Below are 9166 nucleotides of genomic sequence, written 5' to 3'. Positions count from 1 at the left end.
GTTGCAGTGGAGCGGATTAAAACAATAGATCTTATCTCCCTAAGCAGTGGTGGAGCAGATCGCATCGGGTCTTCTCTTCCTGAAGTTGCAGCGGAGCAGATTGAGAAAGGATCTTATCTCTCTGAAGTTACGGTGGAGTAGATCGCAGCAGATTGAAGCTAGAAATCTTATCTCCTTGAGATTACAGCGGAGCAGATTGAAGCTAGTAATCCTATCTCCCTGAGATTACAATGGAGTGGATTAAAATAAAGGATTTTATCTCTCTGAAGTTACAGTAGAGTAGATCGCATCAGATTGAAGCTAGAAATCTTATCTCCCTGAGATTACAGCAGAGCAGATTAAAGCTAGTAATCCTATTTCCTTGAGATTACAGTGGAGCGGATTAAAATAAAGGATCTTATCTCTCTGAAGTTACAGTAGAGTAGATCATATTAGGTCTTATCTCCCTGAGATTACAGTGGAATAGACCGAAGAATTACAGATCTTATCTTCCCAAGTGGTGCAGTGGAACAGATTAAAGCCACAACGGTGAATACTGCTTTCCCGAATTTGCAGTTAAAAGGATTAAAGTCACAATGATGAATCTCACTCACTCATCCAGTGCAGTAGAGCAGGTTAAAGCCGCAACGGTGAATCTTGCTTTTCTGACACTGCATCTAAAAAGATTAAAGCCACAATGGTGAATCTTACTTTCCAAAAGTTACGAGTTACAAATCCTATCTCCCCGACGTTGCGGTGGAGTGGATCCAAGCACCAATTCCTATACCTCTGAAGATGCAGTAGGATGGAATGAGGCTACTTGAAAAAGAAGAACACTAAGATCCAGCGTGACCGGGAAAAATTTGGCTATTTTTAGAGTCTTTGCTCCGTTCCCGTTACACAATAACGAGCAAAGAGGGGCAGCTGTAATACCCTAATTCTGCCCGGCCCAAATCAGAAATAAATACACAAAAAATAAACCAATAAAAAAAATCCATTTTAAATGTCCATTTACACTGGGCTCAATACAGACCCAATTAAACCTATGGCCCAAAACCCGACTCAGCCTAAATGGCCCACAACATAAACATTTCAGAAAACCTAGGCGCCGCCTCGCTCTACTCAATTTCAACACAAGACGCCTCGCGTGCCCACCACGTAGTAGCACTCACACGAGCCGCGCCACGTCCCAGCTAGCCTCCGTACACCTGCAGAAAGGACAAAAGAAACGCAACATACCACGCACAAAAAACAGCAGCAAATCAGGGAAAATAGAAAAAAGAAAAAAAGAGGGATTCGAGGGAGGATTTCTTTTATTTCTTTTTGATTTTCTGTAATTTTGGCGATATAAAGCCAATAAAAACATTGTAAAAAAAGGAGATAGTGGAAGAAATAAAAAAAAAAACAAGAGATTCACAAAAAAGAGTGGAAAAGGTGGTTTTAAATCTTTCCTGGTTTTCTTTTTTTCTTTTTCTTTTGATTTTCTTTTCTGTGTTTATTTGATTCATTTTTGAACACAAGAATATAACAACGGAGATTAGAAACCAGAGAACATACCTTGAGGCCGAATCCTTGTTCTCTCCGCCGCAATCGGAGCATGAGCGACGCTTCGGAGGCCTTTTCCAATCGGCCATCGGTAGAACGGCACATCCAAGCTTGAGAGAGTCTAGGTTTGTTTTTTTTAACTTTTGTTTTAAAGAGAAAAGAGGCTGCGGTTTTTAGGTTTTTTAGTCTGTGTGCAGAGGAAGAAACATCGCCGTTTGATACCAATCTGATGGTTTCAAAATGGCGTCGTTTCAAGGCTTTTGGCCTCAAACCCACGACCCGACCCAGTGGGCGAAGGATTTGCGCATTTTTACTTGATGGTCTTATTACGCAACAAGCCCCTCCGCATTCGGTTTTCTTTCCAATCCAGTTTTTCTTCATTTTTTATTATTACTTCAAATTTGATTTAAATTTCATCTAGATCCGTGGTGAGACGGCGTCGTTTTCACTGAGGAGATTTGAACTTCTGGATTTATGTGGTTATTTGTTGTTTTGGTCCCTGAGTGTTGAATCGATAGTTAATTTAGTTTGATTTTGTTCTCTTCTTTTAATTTTGGTTCTAATTTTAATTTTGTTCCTTTTTGTGCTTAATTTTTAAATATAATTAGATCTTATTTGGATATATTATTTTAACATTTAAGTTTGATATCATTTCTAAACTTATTATAAATACAACTTTTAAAAATACAAGATATTATTTTTAAAATTGTTATTAATATTATCTAAATTCATCATACATTAGTTTTCTTATTCATTAAACGTTTTAAATAAAATTTTAGTACATTAGTATTTAATTCAAATGTAAAAATTTATGTGTTGATACTTTCATATTACATTATGTATGCAACTTTAGTAAATTATTTTGAAATATATTTGTATGTATGTTTTAAATCTTATGTATAATTTATTTCTTGTAAAATACCCCTTTATACTTTACTTATTTCAATTTTTATACGTATATTATCATACATATATTATTATAAAGTTATTTTTATTTTGTATGTATCATTTGTTAAAATTAGCGTATGTATATTATTTTGAGCTCCTTTTCATGCAATACTTGTTTTAAAATTCATTTTATATTATTATAGTATTCATTTTAACCTTTTCGATATATTTCAATATTCATTTTTCTTTAGTTGAAAACTTATTATATTTTATTTATGTTATTTCACTTGGCCTTTCTTTTAAAATTGACTATTAATTCACTTAGTTGTTGAAGGTTGTTATTTGCATAATGTATGATTGGAATTATTGTCACTATGCTTGTTCGTATTGATTGATTATTCGCATTCATTAGTATATATTTCGGGCTTACGAGTTATTACTTCGCATTGTACATTAAAATTCCATCGCGCTTTATTCGCTTAAAAAGTTACGTTTAATATCGTTTAAGTATCAAAACTAATCTATCCAAAAAACTTTCAAAACAAGGCAATATCCGAAATTTGGAATCCTCGAGAGAATTGAGCCCTAACGTATTGGGTTTTAATTTTTCTCGTTGAATCTAAATAATCGAAACTTTTTTTAAACATACAAATTTCAAATAAAAACCCATTCTCGGGAATTCGACATGTTGTGTCCTAACGCATTGGATATGACATGTTATTTTCTCGAGACGAGGATTTTAGAAATAAAAGGCAATGTTCGATATTTAGGAATTTTGTGAAATCGAACCCTAACTTACTGGGTTTTGATTTTCCTATTGGACCCAAATAATCGGATATCCTTCTCAAAACGCGTAGGTTTTAAAAATTAAAGAATAAGCTTAATTTGGAGGATTTGAAATGTTGCACTCTAACTTACTGAGTGTAACAATTTATTTCTTTAATATAAATGAGCCTTATCTTCCAATTCATTAAAAATAAAAGGATCGTATTTTAAAATCTTTTCAAAATTTCGACATTAAGGCATTAAACAATCAAATCGGTACCAATTTTGGGCATCACGAGGGTGCTAACCCTTCCTCGTGCGTAATCGACTCCCAAACCTATTTTCTCAAAAATTCGCAGACCTAAAATTATTTTCAATGTGATCCAATCACACCACAATAAAAGATCGATGGTGACTCCATTTTCATTTTAAAAGTCGATCCCAGTTTTTTCAAAATTCAAATTGAAAATGGTTTCGACAGTAGTAATATTGTAGTATCACACTAAATGAAGCTTCTTAATAAAATTTAACCCAATGGTAAATTTGAGCCCCAAATCATTAGTTTTTTTAAACACCATTAAATAATTAAAAATTTTTAATCTGTTTATCAAAAAATCAAAGAAAATTCATTTTTAGATTTTTTTCTGTAGAAGAGATGATAGCAGTTGGTTAGATTGTTAGTGATTGTAGTTAGTTTGTTAATAGTTAGTAGTCAGCTAGTTAGTAGTAATTAATGAAAGTGTAAATGTATGCACAATGTAACTTAAAATATTCATTCTATACAGCAATAAAAAATTGATATATTCTCTAAAGCTTCAATATCAGATGCACGAGTTTGCCGGAGCTTAATACCTCATCACCGTCAGTATTTTAACATGGTATCAGAGCCACCATCGAACGTTTGTTCCAAGTCGTGGTAGTTCTTGTTATTCTTCTTGTTTTCAGGTCATTGCTAGTAGGTAGTTGTAGAAGTTTTCTATCTATTTTTCCTGATGTTTGTTTCCAAAAATCTTCCATGGTGAATTCAACAGATTCTTTAATTGATTCCAACAATCTATTCTATTTACATCCCTCTTACACTCTAAGTGTGTTGTTTATTTCCCATCAACTTTATGGTATCGAAAAACAGAGTGTTTGGAGTTGATCTATGCGGATTGCATTGCTCACCCAAAATAAGTTAGGATTTGTGGAAGGAACTTGTTCTAATGAGTCTTTACCGGAGGCGTTTCATTTTCAATGGGAACACTGTAATGCTATCGTTCTATCTTGGATTCTGAACACGGTGAGTAAAGAACTCTCAGTTGGCATAGTCTTTGCTTTTAGTGCTATTGTTGTTTGGAATGATCTTACTAAAAGGTTTAACAAAGTTGATGGTTCATGAATTTATTTTTTGCACCATAAAATCACATCTCATCAATAGGAAATGATTCATCTCTTTATATTTTACCAAGTTACGCTTGCTCTGGGATGAGTATCATGTTCTTGTCTCGTTTTCATCTTGTGGTTGTACACAATCCAAGTCGAATGTTGGTCATGTCACTCAACAGTACTTATTTAAGTTCCTAATGGGTTTAAATGAAACATACAGTGCTATTCGGTGTCAAATCTTGTTGATGAGTCCATTACCATCTGTAAATCATGCTTATTCTATGATAGTGCAAAAAGAACCCCAACAACAGCATGTGTAAAGAACGGTGGTTTCTGAGCCTACAACTTTGTTTTCTTCTAATAGTACTTCAAAGAGGAGGTTCACTGGTGTTTGTGACCATTGCAAAGTTAAAGAGCACAAACGGGAAAATTATTATCGACTAATCGGTTGTCTTCCAAATTTCAAGTTCATCAAAAAAATGAGCTCCATTTCAACTAGGTCTATGGTAAAAAATGTTGTGTCTACTAATTATGAGAATTGGTTGATGTAATAGCACACCTAATGCACCCTCAGCTCTGTTGTTCACGTAGTCTCAATAGCAACAGATTCTAGATTTTTTAAACAAAGATTCTTCAAGAGAAGCCACATCAAGTTTGGCAAGTATGGCTTCCTCGGGTGAATGGATCTTGGACACTGGGGCCACCAATCATATGCTTTCAAATTTCCAGTGTTTAGAATCTCTTATTTCTTGCTCTTCTACTCCATCTTGTGTTTGTTTGCTTACTTCTTCCATTTCGATTACACATGTTGGAACCTGTACCATTTCTCATACCCTTAAACTTTCAAATGTTCTTTACATTCTAGATTTTTGTTATAATCTCGTCTCTATTTCAAAACTTACTACTAATTTGCATTGTTTTGTTTCATTCTATCCAAAAATTTGTCTTTTACAAGATCTCTCAAGTGGAAAGATCATGGAGATTGGTAAATAACATGCTGGTTTGTACATCTTTCATCCATTTCACCAGGCCACTTCTCTTGCTTCAAACATTATAATGTTCCCTCCTCCACATCAAACACAATTTCCTTCTTTTTGTATGTGCATTTTGGGCATGCGTCACTTTTAAGATTGCATAAAATGCCCTATCTTCCTTGTACATTCACAAGTAATAGTCATATTAAGTAATGTTCCATTTGTCATTTGGCAAAATAGACTCATTTGTCTTTCCTTATAAGTAGTTCAATAGTTGTTACACCTTTCTCTCTTATTCATATAAATCTTTGGGGACCATATCGAGTCTCCACACATAGTGGGCATAGGGATTTTCTTACTATAGTATATAATCATTCTCGCATGATGTAGGTGTACCTTTTATGTTTAAAGAGTGATGCCATTGTAAAGCTCAAATAATTTTTTGCTATGATAAAAATTAAGTTTTCTGTTACTATTAAGTTATTCGTAGTGATAATGGAATGAGTTCTTTAAGCATGAATGTCATGAGTATTTTAATACATTAGGAATTTTTCATCAAAGTTCGTGTTCTTACACTATGAAACAAAATAGAGTGGTGGAACAAAAACACCGACATTTACTTGAGGTAGCTTGATCTTTAAAATTTCATTCCAACATGCTAAGTAAGTTTTGGGGTGAGTGTATCCTGACTGCATGCCATCTAATCAATCGGTTACCTATTCTGGTGTTAACTTGGAAAAGCCCCTTGAAGTGTTTTTATAATAAACAACCTGATCTTTCTACTCTTTGAGTCTTTGGTCGTCTTTGTTATGCCACTGTGCCCAAATATGCCGATAAATCTTCCCCTAAAGTTATTCCATTAGTTTGTTATAGGATATTCACAAGTTCAAAAAGGTTATTTGTTGTTTAGCCTAACTACCAAGTCATTTTTTTGTTAATATGGATGTCGTGTTCCAAGAGACGATCTTTCCTTTTAAGTTTCTTACTCACTCTACTCTGTTTTTTTCCTACAACAGATAACTGGTCTTTTCTTGATACTGATGTTACACCCGTATCATTACATTTGTCTTCAACCCCTTTATCCGTGTCTGATTCTTCTTCTACTTCTCTTATACAACCTACTTCCTTTCTTGACCCACCAATTCCTGAACTGAACCGTACCACTCGAGTTCCTAAATGACCTACATGGGTGATAGACTATGTGTGTTCTAATCAATCATCTAGTGTTTCCCTTGATGCAGATCAGCATTCTCTTTCTTACACGTATTCCACTTGTCACCTACCTTTGCATACTCGATAGTTTGTAGCAATTGTTTCCGCCATACTTGAAACTCAAACCTACCAAAAGGCTATTATGGATTCAAGGTGGATTGAAGCCATGAAACAGGAAATTCATGCTCTGGAAGAGAATGGCACATGGGAGGTGGTGCATTTGCTAATGGGTTTACAAGGTTAAATACCATTTCAATGGGACTACTGAGAGGTTCAAAGCTTGTGTGGTGGGTAAAGGCTATAACCAACAAGCCGATATTGACTTCCAAGAGACTTTTTCCCTAGTGACTAAATAAGGCACTGTCCATACAGTAATAAGTGTCGCTGCCATGAAAGATTAGCATCTTTTTCAGATGGATGTTTACAATGCTTTTTTGCTAAGAGATTTATATGAAGAAGTGTACATAGATATTCTCAAAGGGTTTCATAAATAGAGGGAGCATAGGGTGTGTCATTTACTCAAATCCCTCTATGGTTTAAAGCAAGCATCTAGGCAATGGAATTTGAGGTTGATAGAGGCGTTAGCGCATGTTGGTTATATACATAGCAGGCATGACTACTCATTGTTCACAAAGAAACAAGTAGGGAAGATTGTTATTTTACTAATTTATGTTAATGATTTGTTAATAACTTGAAATAGTGTTGAAATGATCAATAAATTGAAAGGGGTTCTTCATCAGAACTTTAAAATGAAAGAATTAGGTGAGCTAAAATATTTCTTAGGTATAGAGGTGGCACGGTCAAGTGAGGGCATCATGTTGACTCGGAGGAAGTATGCGTTAGAACTGATTGTTGATGCAGGTTTAGAGGAAGCCAAACCTGTTAAGACACCTTTTGAGTAGATCAAAGACTTACCACTGTTGAGTATGATAAATATGTGCATCTAGAGGGTAATTATGATGATGTGCTACCGGATGTGTCGATGTATCGGAGGCTTCTAGGCAGGTTGTTATATCTGACAAACACAAGACCAGACATAAGGTATGTAGTTCAACACTAAAGTCAATTTATGCAAAAACCAAAAAAATCTCATCTTGAGAAAACACTTCGTGTAGTTCGCTATGTGAAGAAAAACCCTGGGCAAGGTATTTTGTTAACAGCATCGAGTGAGCCACAACTTGTTTTTTTGTGATTCTGATTGGGCAACTTGTCACATGTTAAGAAAGGCTATCACTAGCTATTGCATTAAACTTGGAAAGTCTCTTATTTCATGGAAGTCGAAGAAGCAAAGCATCGTATCTTAATCATCAGTTGAGGCTGAATATAGAAGTATGACACCAATTGTTGCAAAGGTGGTTTGGTTGTTTGGGTTATTGAAAGAAATCTGTATGGATAACCTTAGACCAACATTGCTATTTTCTGATAGTCAAGTTGCACTAGAAATTGCAAAAAATCTCGTGTTTCATGAACGGACTAAACACATAGAAATAGATTGTCATTTTGTAAGAGAAAAATTGAGAGAAGGGCTAATTCAACCAAAGCACGTGCAGACTGATGAACAACTTGTTGATATAATGACTAAAGCAATGTTTCAAAATATTTTTATTATTTTTTATTGATTTTAATTATTTTTTATCATGTTTTCATTACATGTCATAATCATGGCGTGACACATGACAGAGATAATAACTTTAAAATTTATATATTTTTTTAAACTTTTCCTATATTTTTAAGATAATTTTTCTATATTTTTAATAGTTTTTCTATTTTTAATAAAATTCAAATATATATATAAATTTCTAATAATTTTATATAATTTCTATATTTTTATGGTCTTTTATCATTTTTTTGATTAAAATAATATTTTTATCGTTTATATTAGATTCTTTATGTTAGGTTTTTTACCTACACATTCCATGTTCTGTTAGAATGATCTGGTTAGGTTGTGGGTTATTTTGGCAGTTTTTTTGGCCTACTAAGAAGTGACATGTTTGACAAAACATTAGTTGGTTTTCGGTTAGGACTCTTCAGCTCTTTAATTGGTCATATTGAGTAGTTTAAAGTGAAGATAATGTTTATTCTTATCATTATCTCTTGAGAAAGTTTTAAAATAGTTGGAAGACTGATTTATAAATACTTTTATTTGATAAATACTTAGGATAATTTTCGCTTTTAACTTGGAGTTTAAAGCTTATCAAAACTCTGTTGGATGGACTCTTGTTTCAACCTATAAATAAGTTGCTTATGGCGTGACTTTTTTAGCAGTTCTTGAGTGTCTTTGTCAACAATTTTATTGTGTTCTTATGGTTATTTTGTGACACTCTTTTAGGTATTCTGTCAAGTATGACTCCTATTTTCAATCAAATTTGAGAAATAAACTTTTAGTTAAACTCTGTTTATTTGTTCAGTCAAACACTGATTAGTTTAGATTATTT

The sequence above is a fragment of the Gossypium raimondii genome, chromosome 2, assembly GCF_025698545.1.
Source record: "Gossypium raimondii isolate GPD5lz chromosome 2, ASM2569854v1, whole genome shotgun sequence".
In the NCBI taxonomy this organism is placed as follows: Eukaryota; Viridiplantae; Streptophyta; class Magnoliopsida; order Malvales; family Malvaceae; genus Gossypium; species Gossypium raimondii.
The sequence above is the reverse complement of the archived record's forward strand: the minus strand, read 5'-3'. Positions refer to the sequence as shown.